At 43.3% G+C, this 20,044-nt stretch overlaps 1 pseudogene; it reads left to right on the top strand.

The window, feature by feature from the left end:
• Nucleotides 1-16,112, top strand: part of LOC125531426 (uncharacterized) — a 40,493-nt pseudogene extending 24,381 nt beyond the window's left edge.
• Nucleotides 16,113-20,044: the final 3,932 nt, after the last annotated feature.

Below are 20,044 nucleotides of genomic sequence, written 5' to 3'. Positions count from 1 at the left end.
GGCAAGTCCTGGAATACCCAGGTGCCTCAATCCACCTAGATGTGTGTTTAAGTTTCCACCTTAGATAAACCATTAATTAACAAGCTCACATCTGTCATGGATATCACTCACCCAATCCACGTCTACTAGCATAGCATGGCATAATAAGCAAACGTAGAAGTAACTCCCAAAGGTTTGATAATAAATAGGTAATAAGTACTACCTCATCTACTTCCCATCCCACAATTTAATTAGATCCTAATCATGCAATGTGTGAGGATTGATCTAATGCAATAAAACTGGGTAGTAGGAAAGGTATGGTCAAAGTGTTACTTGCCTTGCTGATGATCCGCGAAACCTAACGATTCGAAGTAACAGGCGGCGCACTCCGGGTATTCTATCACAGACAAACAAACAAGCATACAATAAGTACTCGTCTAATGCACAGGTAAAACTCAAATAAGAGATCTAACCAGAAGGTTCAACTTTAGAACTCCGGTTGGCAAAAAGAATCAAATCGAACGAAGCAACGAAAGTCAAACGGCGAAAGAAAACAACTTCATTCTAGTAATCTGGATCTAGGGCAAATTTTACATTAGCAAAAACTTGTTTAAGTTGGTTAAACGGATAGAGGGTTTCGAGACGAATCCCTAGGCGCTTGAATCGCCTGATTCCGATAAACGAGCGAAAAGTTATACTAAAACGAAAATCGGATCAGGAATCGTGATCAGAAAAATCACGGATTTAATCCGAGAAAAAGAAAAACGACGAACTCCAAATTTTTTTCTCTCTCTTTTTTTACGACGGCACGGAAAACGAGGCGCGACGAACCTCAGCGGCGGGATCCGGCGGCGGCGGCGGCTAGGGCGGGACGGCGACTGGGCTGGGGCTGGCTAGGGTTTCCCTCGGGGTGGGCTGCCCCGGCTTATAAAGGCCCCCCCTCGGGCCGGAGTCCTAGTCGGACACGGCCCGTAGGTCGGTTCATTTTTTAATTCCGCTTGGAAGAAAAATAAAAAGAAATACTAAACGGACTCCAAAAGTTTCGAAATAAATTTTCACGGGCTTCTAAAATCAAGCTGCACAAGGTGAACATTTATTTGGGACCTAAATGCAATTTTGAAAAACGCACTTTTTTCCTAAATTCAAATAAAACACCGAAAAACTCCGAAATAAAATCTTATTTGATTATATTATTAAATCCTCAATATTTCTTTATTTTGGGAAAGTCATTTTATTCCCTCTCTCATATTTTTGTAATAGAAATAATTGATAATAAAATAAATAAAATCAAATGATCCTATTCTCAAAATTTGAGAAAACTCAAATATGAAAATAACGAAATCCCCAACTCTCTCCATGGGTCATTGAGTTGCGTAGAATTTCTAGGATCAACCAAAATGCAAAATAAAATATGATATGCATGATGATCTAATATATAACATTCCAAATTGAAAATTTGGGATGTTACAATACGTCTCCGTCGTATTTACTTTTCTAAACACTTTTGCCCTTGTTTCGGACTCTAACTTGTATGATTTGAATGTTACTAACCCGGACTGATGCAATTTTCAGCAGAATTGCCATGGTGTCGTTTTATGTGCAGAAAACAAATACTCTCGGAATGACCTGAAACTCCATGGAACATCTTAGAAAAAATAATAAAAAATCCTCGCCAAAGATGAAGACCAGGGGGCCCACACCCTGTCCACGAGGGTGGGGGGCGCCCCTCCTGTAGGGCGCGCCCCCTACCTCGTGGGCCCCATGGATGCCCTCCGATGCCAACCCCAACTCTATATATTTGCTTTCGGAGAGAAAAAAATCAGGGAGAAGAAATCATTGCGTTTTACGATACGAAGCCGCCGTCAAGCCCTAAAACCTCTCGGGAGGGCTGATCCGGAGTCCGTTCGGGGCTCCGGAGAGGGGGATTCGTCGCCGTCGTCATCATCAACCATCCTCCATCACCAATTTTATGATGCTCACCGCCATGCGTGAGTAATTCCATCATAGGCTTGCTGGACGGTGATGGGTTGGATGAGATTTATCATGTAATCGAGTTAGTTTTGTTAGGGTTTGATCCCTATTATCCACTATGTTCTGAGATTGATGTTGCTATGACTTTGCTATGCTTAATGCTTGTCACTAGGGCCCGAGTGCCATGATTTCAGATCTGAACCTATTATGTTTTCATGAATATATGTGAGTTCTTGATCCTATCTTGCAAGTCTATAGTCACCTACTATGTGTTATGATCCGACAACCCCGAAGTGACAATAATCGGGACCACTCCCGGTGATGACCATAGTTTGAGGAGTTCATGTATTCACTATGTGCTAATGCTTTGTTCTGATTCTCTATTAAAAGGAAGCCTTAATATCCCTTAGTTTCCAATAGGACCCCGCTGCCACGGGAGGGTAGGACAAAAGATGTCATGCAAGTTCTTTTCCATAAGCACGTATGACTATATACGGAATACATGTCTACATTACATTGATGAATTGGAGCTAGTTCTGTGTCACCCTATGTTATGACTGTTACATGATGAACCGCATCCGGCATAATTATCCATCACTGATCCGGTGCCTACGAGTTTTCCATATACTGGTTCTCGCTTATTTACTTTCCCGCTGCTACTGTTACAATCACTATAAAATACCAAAAACATTACTTTTGCCGTCTTTACTTTTGTTGCCGCTACCGCCACTATCATATTACTTTGCTACTAAACACTTTGCTGCAGATACTAAGTTTCCAGGTGTGGTTGAATTGACAACTCAGCTGCTAATACTTGAGAATATTCTTTGGCTCCCCTTGTGTCGAATCAATAAATTTGGGTTGAATACTCTACCCTCGAAAGCTGTTGCGATCCCCTATACTTGTGGGTCATCAAGACTAATTTCTGGCGCCGTTGCCGGGGAGCATAGCTCTATTCTTTGAGTCACTCGGGATTTATATCTGCTGGACACTATGAAGAACTTGAAAGACGCTAAGACAACAATTTATCCCTCAACTACGATGGGAGTTAAGGAACTGCCATCTAGCTCTGCACTTGATTCACCTTCTGTTATGAGTAAGCTAGCGACACCTAAACCTGCTTCTGCTATTCGTTCCGATATGTCGCATGTTATTGATGATGCCACTTTTGCTATGCATGATACTTATGATGAAACTGCTTCTATGCCTGCTACTACTGTGCCCCTTAGTGAATTTCTTGATGAACAAATTTCTAGGGCTAGAGAAAAAGAAAGTATTGAATCTGAATACGATGATGAAAGTGATGATGAAAATATGCCTGTTATTCCTGAGGGCTATCTTTTTGATATGGAATCTTCTGCCGCTATTTTAGCTTGCAAAGATAGATATGAGCTCAATAGGTTATTAGTTAAATGGAACAAAGAATCACTTAGAGATAAAATGAAACCTGACCCTGCTTTTGCTACTTCACCTATTTGTGTTCCTGATAAGGATTATGAATTCTACGTTGATCCTGATATAATTACTTTGGTGGAATCTGATCCGTTTTATGGCTATGAATCCGAAACTGTTGTGGCACATCTTACTAAGCTAAATGATATAGCTGCCCTGTTCACTAATGATGAGAGATCGCGTTACTTCTATATACTCAAAATATTTCCGTTCTCATTAAAGGGTGATGCTAAGATATGGTTTAACTCTCTTGATCCTAGTTGTGTGCGTAGTCCCCAGGATATGATTTATTACTTCTTTGCTAAATATTTCCCTGCTCATAAGAAACAAGCTGCTTTGAGGGAAATATACAACTTTGTGCAAATTAAAGAAGAGAGTCTCCCACAAGCTTGGGGGAGGCTTCTCAAGTTACTGAATGCTTTGCCTGATCATCCTCTTAAGAAACCTGAAATACTTGATATCTTTTATAATGGACTAACCGATGCTTCCAGAGATTACCTGGATAGTTGTGCTGGTTCTCTTTTCAGGGAAAGAACACCGGATGAAGCTGAAATTCTATTGAATAATATGTTGACAAATGAAAATAATTGGGCACCTCCTGAGCCAGCTCCTGCTCCAATTACTGAGCCTATTCCTAAACCAACTCCGAAGAAGAGAGGTGTTCTATTCCTCAGTCCCGAAGATATGCAAGAGGAAAAGAAATCTATGAAAGAAAAAGGTATTAAAGCTGAAGATGTTAAGAATTTACCTCCCGTTGAAGAAATACATGGTCTTAATTCACCGCCTGTTGAAGAAACTTATGATCTCAATTATTTATTTATTGAAGAACCTCCTGACCCCGATATCCCGACATAGGTAGTAAAGGTAAATTCTCTCTATAGATATGATAAAGCTGAAGTTCCTCCTACTAAAATTGCTAGTTAGTGCTTGGATGAGTTTGATAACTTTATGTTTAAGCAAGACGACTTCAATGCTTATTTTGGTAGACAATTAAAAGAAAATTCTTATATGATTAGATGCTTGGGTGATTATATGGCTAATATTAAAGGTGAACTTAAATTTGTTCGCAAACATGCTTCTATGGTTACCACTCAAGTAGAACAAGTACTTAAGGCTCAAAAAGAAGTGCTTGATGAAATAAATAGTAAGAAAAATGATTATGCTATTAGAGTGGCTACTAGAACTGGTAAAATGACTCAGGAACCTTTGTATCCTGAAGGCCACCCTAAGAGAATCGAGCAAGATTCTCAAAGAAATAATATTGATGTTCATAGTTCTTCTAAAAAGAAGAAGAAGAAAAATGATAGAACTGTGCAAACTTCTAGTGAACCTATTGCTGAACCACCTGATAATCCAAATGATATCTCTATGTCTGATGCTGAAACACAATCTGGTAATGAACATGAACCTAATGAAAATATTAATGATGATGCTCAACCTAGTAATGACAATGGTGTAGAAATTGAACCTGCTGTTGATCTTGATAACCCACAATCAAAGAATAAATATTATGATAAAAGAGACTTTGTTGCTAGGAAACATAGTAAAGAAAGGGAACCTTGGGTTTAGAAACCCATGCCTTTTCCTCCAAAACCATCCAAGAAAAAGGATGATGAGGATTTTGAGCGCTTTGCTGAAATGATTAGGCCTATATTTTTGTGTATGCGATTAACTGATGTGCTCAAAACAAATCCTTATGCTAAATATATGAAGGATATCATTACTAATAAAAGAAAGATACCGGAAGCTAAAATTTCCAACATGCTTGCTAATTATACTTTTAAGGGTGGAATACCAAAGAAACTTGGAGACCCCGGAGTACCTACTATACCTTTCTCCATTAAAAGAAATTATATTAAAACTGCTTTATGTGATCTTGGAGCCGGTGTTAGTGTTATGCCTCTCTCTTTATATCGTAGACTTGACTTGAATAAGTTGACACCTACTGAAATATCTTTGCAAATGGCTGATAAATCAACTACTATACCTGTCGGTATTTATGAGGATGTGCTTGTTGTGGTTGCAAACGTTACTATTTTAACGGACTTTGTTATTCTTGATATTCCCGAGGATGATAGTATGTCTATTATTCTTGGAAGACCTTCTCTTAATACTGTCGGGGCTGTTATTGATTGCAACAAAGGCAATGTCACTTTTCATGTTAATGGTAATGAGCATACGGTATAGTTTCCGAGGAAACAACTTCAAGTTCATAGTATCAACTCCATTGGAAAAATTCCATCGATTATAATTGGAGGTTTTGAATTTCCTCTTCCTACTGTCAAAAAGAAACGTGATGTACTTATTATAGGGGATGTGCATATCCCCGTTGAGGTAACTTAGTGTTATTTGAAATTTCTCCGGTTTCATGATTATCGGAATGAGTTTGTTAACAAGACTTGATCAACCTTGTTAGTGGATTCTTTTTGATGAGCATGAGATGGATGAAACTAGAAGCACAACCTTCTGTACCCTCTCTATTTTTTCTGTTAATTAGTAGAAATAAAGTAAAAATAGTATTTTTTTGTCTGTTTCCTGACTTATCCGTGCAATATAAAAATATCCCGAAAATAAAAGTCCTCAGAATGACATGCCAATTTAATATGATTTTTTCGGGAATATTTGAGGATTTACTATGCAAAAATTACCGCGGGAGGAGCTCCCACCTGGCCACAAGGGTGGTGGGCGTGCCCCCCCTGTAGGGCATGCCCCCTGCCTCATGGGCCCACGGTGGCCCTCCTCCACTTATCCCAACACCCATCTTCTTCCTTTGTCTCACACAAACCCGAAAAACCAACTCAAGCACGAGTTCCAGCCACTTTTGCTGTGATTTTCGATCTCCTTGCTCAAAGCACCTCTCACAAAACTGCTTGGGGAGATTGTTCCTTGGTATGTGACTCCTCCATTGGTCCAATTAGTTTTTGTTCTAGTGCTTTATTCTTTGCAAATTTGCGCTGCATAGGTGACCATGTTCTTGAGATTGCATGTCAAATTTATATGGTTCCAAGTAGTTCTAATGCTTGATTTAGGCTCTAGGCACTTGTAGGAGTAGTTACTATCAGTTTTATTGAAGTTGGTTCACTTTTGTCTGAAGTTACTAAAAATTTCAGATTATTTCATAAAAATAATGAGGAGACTTTTGAGGGGTTCATCGAGCTGAAGCTCAAAGGATAAACAAAATGAAGAAGCTCACAGGCCCAAATATAATTTGCCTCGTACCGCGGAGATCCGGCCGTGTGAATGGCCTTCTGATAATTTCTGGAGAGAGGCCGGGATTTATGAGGATTTCTATTCATTGATTAAGAATGCTGGCCTCACCGGCTTCGTCCGCGACCAACATCCACAATATCTCTTACTCACAAATACTTTTGTGCAAAACTTCTACTTTTTCCCTAAAGAGTCACCTCCTTTAGTAGAGTTTCATTTATATGACGTTGTGAAGAAAATGCCATTGTCTGAATTTTGCGCAGTCTGCAACATACCTCCTGATGGTATCTTAGAGGAACCACCTCGTAAAGAGTTGGAACCATTTATTAACCTTATCTCTATGGGAGAAACCACGAAGGTTTCTGATGCACTAGCATACATTTTCCTGTGTTACGCTATTTTGCTTTATTTGCTAGTCGATGCTTGATTGGTCGTGGGAACTGTGGGAACCTTAGTGTTCCTGATATTATTATTCTGTTCCATGGTTTATACCGCGACAACACTGTTAGTATGGGCGGAATTATTGCTAGGCGGTTGAGTCTGAACCATACTAAAGGCCCCATCTTTGGAGGCAGTTATGCTTCTCGCCTTGCTGCACACTTTAACATAGCTATTAGGCATTATGAGAAAGAAGAAAAATTGTTGCCTAATGCTTATCTAGACTATAAGAGCATGATAGCTCATGATTTTCTTGTTAAGGACAAGAATGGAGAGCTCAAATATAAGTTATACTTTGATAAACATTATCCTGAAACTATTACGTTGCCTGCTCCTTCTTTGTTTAATTTTGTAGGACCCTACCTCGTTACGTGGCTGCCGTCCAAGCTTACAAGAATCCCGCACCAGCCCCGGAACAGGAACCACAAGATGAGCCTCCATGACAATATGTTTATTCTTGGGATCCAGAGATGACTGTCAGCCAGTGGCAGTTAGAGTCTTCTTCTTCATCACAGTATGATCCCAACTATTCTTCGTCGCAGTACGACCCCAGCTACACCTATGGGTATCCTCCAGGCTATCCCTGGCAATAGACCAACTTAGGCTAAAAGCCTAAGCTTGGGGGCGTACGTATTTCTCACCGACATTACATTTATGCTCACACACACTCATTACTAGATGTCGGTACTCATACTCTTTCACTGTAATATCCATGCTAGTTTATTTTCTTTTTCCTTCTTTCTTCTTGTGTGTTTGTTAAACGTTAAGAAAAAAAATTAGTTGTAGTTTACTTTTCTGCTGTAGTAGTAGTAATAAAAAAAGAAAACCCAAAAATATTTCCCATTCTTCTTTTGCTTGTTGGGAGCTTTCCCGTGTAAATAGTTTTTATTTCTTCTCTTTCCTTTGGGGGTCAGTAGGAGAAGACCATGATTAAATTGTTGAAGTGGCTCTTATATGCATTATTGTTGATTTAACCCAGAGCCCATATTGCCTTGTCTTCTCCTGTTTATTGAATGCTCGCAGATTCCAGCTTAGTCCAATGCACGTACACTCTTATTATTATTCACACCGTTCGGTCGTGCAAGTGAAAGGCAATTATGATGTTATATGATGGACTGACTGAGATGAGAAAAGCTGGTATGAACTCGACCTCTTTTGTTTTTGTAAATATGATGAGCCCATCGTTCTTGATTCAGCTTATTATGAATAAACATGTTTGCAATGACAATTAGAGATCGTAGTTGCTTGTGCCATGCTTGATTAGCTATGAGTTATAATGATTTACCTTGTATGCCAACATGCTATTGCGATGATTATGATGTGGTATGATGGGGTGGTATCCTCCTTTGAATGATTTAAGTGACTTGACTTGGCACATGTTCACGCATGTAGTTGAAACAAAATCAACATAGCCTTCTCCGACTCCAACTCCACCTCCATATATCGAGTTTCGATGAGAAAAAAATAGGAGAGAAGAAATCATCGCGTTTTACGATACGGAGTTGCCGCCAAGCCCTAAAACCTCTTGGGAGGGCTGATCTAGAGTCCGTTCGGGGCTCCGGAGAGGGGGATTCGTCGCCGTCATCATCATCAACCATACTCCATCACCATTTTCATGATGCTCACCGCCGTGCGTGAGTAATTCCATCGTAGGCTTGCTGGACGGTGATGGGTTGGATGAGATTTATCATGTAATCGAGTTAGTTTTGTTAGGGTTTGATCCCTAGTATCCATTATCTTCTGAGATTGATGTTGCTATGACTTTGCTATGCTTAATGCTTGTCACTAGGGCCCGAGTGCCATGATTTCAGATCTGAATCTATTATGTTTTCATGAATATATGTGAGTTCTTGATCCTATCTTGCAAGTCTATAGTCACCTACTATGTGTTATGATCCGGCAACCCCGAAGTGACAATAATCGGGACCACTCCCGGTGATGACCATAGTTTGAGGAGTTCATGTATTCACTATGTGCTAATGCTTTGTTCCGGTTTTGTATTAAAAGGAGGCCTCAATATCCCTTAGTTTCCAATAGGACCCCACTGCCACGGGAGGGTAGGACAAAAGATGTCATGCAAGTTCTTTTCCATAAGCACGTATGACTATATATGGAATACATGCCTACATTGCATTGATGAATTGGAGCTAGTTCTGTGTCACCCTATGTTATGACTGTTACATGATGAACCGCATCCGGCATAATTATCCATCACTGATCCGATGCCTATGAGTTTTCCATATACTGGTTCTCGCTTATTTACTTTTCCGCTGCTATTGTTACAATCACTACAAAATACCAAAAACATTACTTTTACTGTCTTTACTTTTGTTGCCGCTACCGCCACTATCATATTACTTTGCTACTAAACACTTTGCTGCATATACTAAGTTTCCAGGTGTGGTTGAATTGACAACTCAGCTGCTAATACTTGAGAACATTATTTGGCTCCCCTTGTGTCGAATCAATAAATTTGGGTTGAATACTCTACCCTCGAAAGCTGTTGCAATCCCCTATACTTGTGGGTTATTACTTCTGCGTCTTCAGCCCTCTTTGCTAAAGCGGCCTTCTGTGTGTCCGAATCTGCATGTTCCTTCTTAAAGGTTTCCTTCAGCTTCTCCATGGCTGTTAAGACATTGGTCAGTTCCTCCTTGGCTGTAGAAGCCTCCGCTTGCTGAGATTTAATGTTCTCTTGAAGATCAGCGGTTTGGGCGTCCTTTTTGCTCAGCTCAGCCGATAAAGAAAAGACATATCATCAATGGGCTATATATATTTGAAGTACCAAGCATATAACAAGTTATGCACTTTGCACTTGGGGGCTAATGCCTACTCGCTTCGTTCTAGAAAATTATTTCAAGTCCCAAGTGTAATGCAAGCATTATTCTTGGCACTTGGGGGCTAATGTACATCTGTTCAAAGTAATAGTGGTTAAAGTCCCGGTTCACCTTGGAAAGATAAACCGGCCCTTGGGGACTACACAAGCGAAAATTACAAGATTACAATGCTAAAGTATCGGTTCATTTTTAGAGGATCAACCGACCCTTGGAAGATAAGTATGCAGAGGTGCGGTATTATGAAGTCCCAGTTTTCGATTACTATCATAAATCGGCCCTTGGGGGCTACTGGAATTGGTACTTACAATTGGACTTAAGAGAGAAAATGATTTGTAATTATCTCATAATGTTCCTTCATCAAGTTCACTAAACCGGCTTTGTAGTTACGGTTTGTGTACAGGCGGTTTAAAAAACCAGAATGGAGCTCCTGGGCGTTAAGGTGGGCATAGCTTAATAAATCGGTGCTCCATTTGCCTTTCTCCATGGCAGAACGTCCTTCTTTGGCACTATATTTGGTAATGCAACAGGATGGCCAGGGGAGGTGTGGCCAACGCCAGTAATGATAACCTCATCTTCCTTGTCTCCAATAGCCTTTACTGGAGTTGGTGGAATATCAGTAGCCTTAACCGGACTAGACGGTCCATCATCAATACGGACTGGACTTGCCGGTTTATCAGCTTGCACTGCGGTATCAACTTCTACTTGTTCAGTAAAAACATGATCTGGGGGTGGCAGGTCGTCAAACATGAAAAATGAACCAAGAGAATAAAGTTCTACCTCTACGCCCGGTTCATCAGGGTCATCATCAAGATCTAAACCGATTGGTTCAGTTGCCTTCCTCTTGGCAGGTCTCTTGACAACCTTCGTTTTAAGACGAGGAGCCTTAACCGATTTCTCCTGTGGTTTCTTTTTCCAGAACAGGTCATCACCCTGTTTAAAAGATGGGCAGAGGGTATTAAAAGTTGTGCAGTTCAAAAATATCAGATATAAAGCGGGAGCAAAACAATTCTTACAGCGGGCGGTTTGTTCTGTGTGTAAAAGGGACTTAGCCCGATCTTACTACAGACAGCTTCCGGTTCATTCAACATTTTCTTGACAGACTTAATAAGTTCGTCATCTGATAGCTGAATGTCAATATGATGTTGAGAGTCTTTTAAGTCACTAGTATACTCGCACATTAAACCGGAGCGGCGACTTAACGGCAAGATACTCCAGGATAGCCAGAAACGAACAAGGTCCACACCTGTCAAACCGTTGGCCATGAAAGCTCTAAGCTTGTTGAGTTGTGGTGCATACGAGGTCCGTTCTTTGGCAGTTAGTCGTTGCGGAAGTGGATGTGTGTTGGTAAGCCGGTGAGCACGGTAACCCGACAGAGGGTTCTCATCTTCGGGAGAGGTATCCTTACAATACAACCAAGTCCGATTCCAATCCTTTGGGTGACTGTGAAGTTTGGCGTGAGGAAATCTAACATCCTTCCTTTTCTGAATGGAGACGCCACCAAGTTCAGTATTGGGCCCGTCTACGAATTCAGTGCGACGGTTTAAGTGGAAGAAATCTCGGAACAGCTCGACAATCGGTTCTTCTTGAAGATAGGCTTCACGAAACACCTCAAAGTTGCAGATATTGGATACAGAGGTGGGTCCAATATCTTGAGGGTGGATCTGAAAGCTGGCAAGTACATCATGGAAAAAATTGGATCCAGGCGGTTTAAAACCATGGCCCATGTGATCAGCAAACACTACTACTTCGCCATCTCTGGGGGTAGGAGGGTTTTCTGGACTGGGAACTTGCCACTGGATTTCACTCTTCTTTGGTAAGGTGCCAATTTTGACACATCCAGTTGCTCCTCAGTAACCCGAGAAGGGACCCAGTTACAGGAATAGAATTGTTTGGCCATTGCAAGTGAAGAGCTGGAAAAGATTACTGCCGGTTTCCGATTCATGAATGACATAGCATAAAGCGCAACAGGTTAAGAAAAAGGAATTCAAGCATGTAAAATTATTAAACTGGTGGCTGATGCAGTTATAAATGATAAAGCGACGAGCGGTTTACAAGGGGACTAATGGCATCAGATTACTTTGTACAAGGATAAACCGCCTATGTAGATAAGGAAGATACAGATCTGAGGCAAAAATGACTAAGTGAGGAAAAACAGGTTTCATACAATTACATTGGTATTTTGGATCTACCACAAGTAAGGAAAAGAAAGAAAAGACCTAAAAAAGTTTGGTCCTGAAGCAGTTCACAAAAGCTCCAGATCATGTTCTTATGTGTATAAGGCTTGGTTTGATGGCCAAGATAAGGATTGCCATAGCCACTGCAGGGAACACGTCAAGCTTGAGGACTGCTGTCTATGGACTGACGAAGAACAAGAGCAGTGCGCCATGAACCTATATGAACCCTAAGTGGATCTACAGAGGAAAGAGGGAATGACTTATTGCAGCTGTTGAAGCAGCGGAGGTGCGCCACGTCTCTCTTGTGCAATCAGGTTGATGCAGCGGCCGGCGATGAGGCAGAGGCGAAGCTCGACGACGGCGATGACGCTCGGGTGTAGGGGCGTCGCGAGGAGGAAGAAGAGATGGAAAGGCAACGGAAAGAAAAGGAAGGGGATCCTCCGCCCTATTTATAAGGACAAAGAGATATGCGACAGGCGCGGGAATCGAGGAGCCCAAAAATGGATATATAATGAGGTTGTCGCCTTGATTATTGGATGCTCATTAATAAAGGGTATCTTCGGGTTTAATGAGCAGATGACGTCACAACGGTTTACTACAAAACTGGAGGATGACGTCACGGCGGTTTACAAGATCCATGCGAAGGTGCAAAGGGAGGAATTTTTCTAAGTGTTGAAGATTGACATGAACAAGTTCAAATCAATCTGGGGCCTAATGTTGCGGATATTACTATTGGACATAAACCGGCCAGGAGCGGCTGGGTTATCTCTATGATGATTACTTATTTGAAGCCCAGGAAGACAAAGTATGGTGGCGCTTCATGAAGGCCCAAGGCCCAAAGGCGGGTTAAGGCCTGTAAGACATAAACCGACATTGTTATGTAACTTGTATTGTAAGATAGAAAGAATAGAGACCGAGCTGGACACGTTGATGATCCGGCCTCGGGACTCTGCAAACCGACGGGTGTCGACATATGTATATAAGGGGCGACCCGGCGGCGGTTTAGAGACAACACACAATAACTTGAGAGCCAGGCAAAGCGAATTCGCTCCCTGGTCATCGAAACCCAATCAATACCATCACAACTAGACGTAGGCTTTTACCTTCATCGAAAGGGGCCGAACCAGTATAACTCTTGCGTCCCTTATCCGCTTTAACCCCTTTAAGCTAACCCATCGTGATGGCTCCACAACTAAGTCCTTTCACGAGGACATCTGCCGTCACAAAACCACGACCGCAAGGCTTGCTCTGAACGAGCGAACAACAACACGCGGGTATCATGCAGACACCGACACACTGCAGTCCAAAACACCACAATTGCAGGACCTTGGCGTCACTATCTGCCCAGCTAGCCCAAGCAAGAAGCACACAAATCTGCCATCATGTTCTTTTGTTGATTCAAAGTAGATTAGAATTTTTCTTAAGAACTACTCAGTTTAGAAAAACATTTTATTTTACTAAATAAGTGTAGCCTGCACTTTTCTACAAAATGCAACTAAATAAAAAAAGTGTAAGTTGCACTTTCACTGAATTGTTGCACTTTTCTAAATTGAATGAGACTTCAGAAAATATCATCGGCTTACGCATAGATGGAGAAGAGCCCATTAGAATGACCCGGGGAGTGTGGAATAGCTTTGACGGCTACGCACTGGCGCGGACCGTTACCAGCCAAAACGACTAGTCCACCACTAGACAAAACCGAAGGCATCTCACCTAGAAGTTCATTTGGACAAATCCCAGCTACTGCACAGCCTTGCACAGTGGGTAAAGAAACAAAATTACCACAACAAAGAAACAGAGGAACTGTAAACCAAAAATGCATACATAAACTTTTTAGATCGCAAAGTTCCTTTGTAGGCCGTGCTCCACGGTCCCTCTTATCTGGGCTGTTGGTTTGTATTGAGATTGGTGCAAAAATAAGCCTCACGCGCAGCGCAGCTGTTGGTTACAGTGTCATTAGCAGGTGCTGTCCCATCCTGTCACATACAACTCCCGTCCTCTCACATGCAGCTCACTGCTCACCTGGCCACATGCAGGTCACTGGTCACATGCAGAGAAAGCCAGCGCTGCTCACGATGCATCCTAGATGAGAGAGGCGAGGATGAGAAGAGAGATAGAGAGAGAGTCGGAGGTGGAATCTATTATTTGCAAGTCTCAGATTTTTGCAAAGTCTCAAATGGCAGAGAGAAGAGAAAATAAAGGAAAATTCTGCATGTGAGAAGTTTTGTTTTTACTGAGTTAAGAAAGCTCTGAAGACGAAATCTGCATGTCAAGAAGCTTGTGTTTGCATGTAAGACTGCATTTAAAAAAGAGAAAATGAGAAGAGAGAGCGCTTGTGAAAAAGGTTGTGTTGTGCATGCATGCACGTCAGGAGGAGAACACGCTCACATGTGCACATAGAAAACAGAGCCTACTGAGCTACCCTGCGTGCATACAACTGCTAATCACCTGGTATGGTCCCAAAATAGTCTATCACAAGCATGAATCTCGGAGATATTGAACGGGGTGGATAGAGGGTGCCGTGGAGCTGGAGCTACAAAAAACTGAGATTCTTTGTCTAGCAGGTTTATGGCTAGGCTAATCTGTTTATTTCGTCCCTTCTCCCTTTGCATGGTTCAACAAAAATGAGAAAGATAAACAGATATAGAGTCCTAGGTAGGTTGACCGATCAATGGATGATTGAACGACAAGCATGAGCGAATGACGGAGAGCGGAGCAGCTAGGTGCTGCAATGGCAGGGTAGGGCGGTTGTCTTAATCATGCTGCAAAGGAGCCTTGACGCATGGCACATGCGGTAGGGCAGCTCCATCACAAACTCATTGGCTGGAGCACCCACCGGCCTCTGGACCTCGTCCTTCGGCTTGCAGCTCAGCAACCTCCTGAGTCAGCGAGGGCAGACCAGCTCGTCATGGCATAAGATCTCCATCCGGCCTCCACTGTGATATCCTCGGCCATATCTTCCTCCTACTATTGTGCATCGCGGACCGAGTTCGGGCATCTGCCGTCAGCAAGCACTGGTGCCGGGTAGCCCTGCAGAACCCGTCCCCACTGCCACGGCTCCTCAAGCCCTCCGCTGCCCAGACCGACAGCTACAGGATCTTTCGCGGCTCCGTTGATTTGCGCCCGACCCTCTCCGACGAGGGCCATGGGGCATGTTTTTGTGGATCCACTACCGGAGGGTGGGTCATGGTATCATCCCATCGCTGCCACAGTCATGCTATGCTCAACCTCCGCACCAGCGAGCACGTCACCCTCCCCAATCGTATGTGCATCCCCATCAACTCCGACGACATAAGGTGCCCCATGATATTCCCCGCAGCCTCCATGTCTATCGCCCCGTCTTCTGGTGCCTACGTGGTCACTGCCATAACGTCCAGCCAGACAAACATGGCCTTCTGCCGCCCAGGCATGGAGTGCTGGACGTCGCTTCCCGCAGAGATAACGGCCCCTCCCAAATGCCTATGACCTGACATACGACCATGGATGGTTCTTGCCATCGACTCAGATGATGACATCTACTGCTATAAGGCCAAACTTTCGACATCTACTGTGCTATAAGGCCAAACTTTCGACGTCTACGCATACCATTGTACAACTTGCCAACGAAATTCTTGATCCCCGGACGAACATGGCACACGTGGAGATAGTATCCCGCTACCTCTTGCTCTCCGCCTTTGGCGCTGATTTGCTGATGGTGAGGAGATTCATCTCGCTGTTGATAGGACGCACGTCGTGGTTCCAGATCTTCAGGATACAGAGGCAATAGGAGGGCTGGCCGGCCTCCTGGTCCTGGGGTGTCTACAAGATGACTGGGCAGGTGCTCTTCGTCAGCCGGGCCTGCTCCAAGGCCTTCGACACGGGACACGTCGGCTGACCAGGCTACATCTACTTCCTCGACGACGTCTACCCTGGTGGTCCGCACAGTGTCCTCCACCAAAACGAGTATCCCTGCGCCGACGCCGGCGAGTGGAGTTACTCAATCCCCAACGAGATCGAGCAGTGCTTGCCATGGTCTCCCCCCTCGGACATCTCTCCGTGCGTTTGGTACCACCATTAATTGAGCTATTCCAAGTAGGTTCAGTTTGAGGCATCATACAGATATCTATCAGTTTAATTAGAGTCTTTGTTGTTTGTGTTTGGTCCTCGTTAGTGTTTCTTTGCTATTGTACTCTTTGATTTGGTTGTTGTTGTAATATGTAAACCTGGAAGTTCCATATCAAGTTTGTTGTATGTGTGCTAAATTTGAAGTCTGTTTTCGAACTCATTTCATCTATATGAAATTGTGAACTATTTAGAGTTTTAGACTGCTACTATATAGGTTGTTTAAATTATTTGTATGAATTTCTGCTGTAAATTCTAATTCCGACTTTGATATTTTCCACCGTGTTGTCAGGAGTGCACACAACTTCTTATTGTATCACATTATTGCATCTGTCGGTGGCAGAGGAGTTTTTCACGTCTCCCCTATATGCATTGAGATGAGATAATCTGCAACTGAACATTTGATGTGTTTTCAGGTGGTATACAACAACTAGTAGTGAATGTATGTTGTAGACTTTAGCTAGTCTGTGCATCACCATTATTCTTAACTGATGTGTTTTAGCGGCATATACTTACTACATCATTGATGTGGTTGTCATTGAAACTAAAACTTCCGTATCATGTTTGTTGTATGTGCTTAATTTGAAGGCATTTTTCAAACTCATTTCATCTATGAAATTGTATTGTATTTAGCTGATACTAGATACATATATAGGTTGTCTGATTTCTATATGCTTCTCATTTTTTTTCTTGCTTTCCTAGTATTTGAAATATGTGTATGATTTTCTGTTGTAAATTCTAATTCAGATTTTGATATATTCTGCCATATTTTTACTAGTCCACAAAATTTCTAATTGTATCGTATGATTGCATCTATAAGTGGCAGAGGTGTTTTTCATGTCTCCCCTGTTTGCATTGAGATGAGATGATCTGCAACTGAATATTTGATGTGTGCTCAGGTGTGGAGATCAACTAGTACTGATTGTATGTTGAGCACTCTAGTCTTTATTAGATGACCCTTCTTCACTTCTCAGTCGAATGTTTGATGTGCTTTAGCATTTTCCATTTATGCCACTGGAGAAACCTCACTTTGTTGAATACAAGATCATAAATGGGCACACTGCGGCTGGTTTAACGATGTGAGCCGGACAAAGCAAATGGAGGTTATGCTATTACATTGGGCTTCATTATCAAGCCGTTACTTCTAAGCTCTGCGTATATTTACTATGCCTTTTTTTGCGGGGGATATTTACTATGCCCTCTGAGCACTTGAAATTGTATCTAGGAAGAGCATATGTACATAGCCAGAGCAGACTGAGCCAGATGAAATGGGACAGGCTAGTTCACTTAGGAGAATATTTCCCATGTTCATATATAACCAATAACTTGTTATGTTATATAACATGGAAAAAAAATTGTGTGTTGACTGTGATCCACAAGACCAGGGAAATGAAAGAAGGGGTCCAGGCATGAACATAGGCAAAAGTTTATGTTTTCTTGTTAGTACTCCCTCTATCTCAAAATGTAAGTGTCAAAAAACGTCTTATATTTTGTGACAGAGGGAGTAGCATTTAAACGATCATTGATGCATCTTACTAGTTTAATCATCATTCATCGACTTGTCTCCGGATGTCATGTGGTGAGCCTCAGTGCCATGATTTAATTTTGCCTTCTATCTTCTAATCCTCTAATCCAAGATGGGGAACCTACACCCGATTGATAAATCTCTTTTGTTGATGTAGTACGGCTGGCATGCCAACACCATGTAATCCCACTATTTCTATAGCTATTTGACAAAGGCGTGCAAACAAAGAGAATGCCGTGGTCAAGAGCATAGTGCAATTCAATCAACGAAAGCTAGGTGGTTCATATTCACTGCAAACCAAGTTATATATTTGTCGTGTTTCTGCTAATGGGATTCACAAAACACCTCTGCTAGCACAACATCAGCGGGATCCGAGGAAGAAAAAATCAGCCGGAATTGAGGTTGAGGGCTAACTAGCTCCTGTGCCACAAGAACAAAGACGGTTGTTATTGGATCTGGACACCACCGACTGAGAGACAGATGGGATGCCAGATGTGAATAGAGGACACCAAAACCAAGGACGATAGTGCGAAGAGGCGCAGGAAGGCCGCAAGGTGTGCGTTCTGTCAGGGACGAAAGGGAGGAGAAAACAAAACTGTGGAGGCAGCAGGAGACGCGTAGACAGAGTAAACTGACATATGTGGTTGCACTGGATGAAGGCGCATGCCTCCCGGAAGTAATCTTTGCAAAGTGTTCACCCATGTCATTGTGCAATCTAACTGCTGCCATTACACACCTGTGTGAACTGCCATGCATCATCCGCCATGATCCAGGGTCCACTACCCAATATCCTTTGCATGAGTAGATACGGACACCACCATGTTTGATGCCGATTGGAAAATGTCTGTGCACCCTTGCCCCATCAAAGATAAACATTGCCACTGCCGAGAAGGACCTCCACCTGCAACCATTGCGCGTGCACTAGACAACAACCGCCCACGCGCCCTCGGCCAACGCATGACCATCATGCAGACACCGGCACACTGTAGTCCAAAACACGGCAATCGCAGGACCTTGGCGATACGATCTGCCCAGCTGGCCCAAGCAAGAAGCTCACAAATTTGCTGTCATGCTATTTTGTTGATTCAAAGTAGAATTGAGCACTGCGCCGGGCCATTAGGCCCCTCCACGCATCGCCACACACCCTCCCGTGAGGACAAGTGCGGCCACACCACACCACCGGTCGCCCATCTCATGTGTGCCACCGTGTCGCCGTCCTTTACCATGGTACACAACTGCATCGATGGGCATGCAGATGCCGGCTGGAACCGCCGTATCCCGAGCAGCCTGCCACCCGTGCTGGCCCACCACAGCCATCACCAGCCACGTCAGAAATGGGCTCGGGCCCCTGACTTGCGGCCTCCACGCAGCAGCGCCATGGAAGCGACGATACACTGCATCACCCTTACCACTACGTTTCCCGAGCCGCCATCTCAGCCTACCAGTGCCGCCCCTAGTCGAACTCGAAGGGTGCCAACACCATGACAAGAAGCCTCCCCCGGCACCATTAATTTGGAGGCGGGGACCCACCGCAACCACAGTGACAGGAGCGGGCGGCAGCGGCAGCGAGGAAGCACATGGGAGGGAGAACTTGGGTTGGCGGCGGTTGCGCCCCCAATGCCGCTTCGGTGCGAGCGGATACAATTAAAATCTGCCTTATGTGGAAACAAATTATTCCAGGTAGCATGGATACTTATATCAGCCCTACAAATAAGGAAACAATCAATCATGATATCTAGCAGCATATAGTTGAGTACCTGAGTCGAGATCGCATGAAAAAATATAAAAGGTGGCTGGGATTCTATGCTTTTGCTTCATAGAACAAAAATGTATATGCTTTTATTAGCAACCGTGTGTGTTTGAGCCAGTGTTTTATTAGACAAGATAATAATGTACTCCATCCGTTCCGAATTACTTGTCGCAGGTATGGATGTATCTAGATGCACTGGTAGAAAAATGGCCTGTTGTCCCGGTTCGTAAGGGCCTTTTGTCCCGGTTCCTGAACCGGGACTAAAGGGTCGGTACTAATGCCCTGTCCCTTTAGTCCCGGTTCAATCCAGAACCGGGACTGATGGGCCTCCACGTGGCCTGTGCGCGGAGCCCAGGCAGGAGACCCTTTGGTCCCGGTTGGTGGCACCAACCGGGACCAATAGGCATCCACGCGTCAGCATTTCTGTGGCTGGGGTTTTTGTTTTTTTTGAAGGGGGGGGGGGTTGGGGGTTTTGGGGGGTTAATTTAGGTGTTTCATATATTGTGTTAGCTAGCTATAATTAATAGAGAGAAGTGTCCTCTCTTATGTCTATGCTTGGTCGACGCTACGTACTATACATACGTATAAAGAGGACTAGACACGCTAGCTAGCT

This window comes from Triticum urartu, chromosome 5A, assembly GCF_056163025.1.
Source record: "Triticum urartu cultivar PI428250 chromosome 5A, HENAU_Tu73, whole genome shotgun sequence".
NCBI lineage: Eukaryota > Viridiplantae > Streptophyta > Magnoliopsida > Poales > Poaceae > Triticum > Triticum urartu.
Note: the sequence above shows the minus strand (reverse complement) of the source record. Positions and strands in the feature narration are given on the sequence as shown.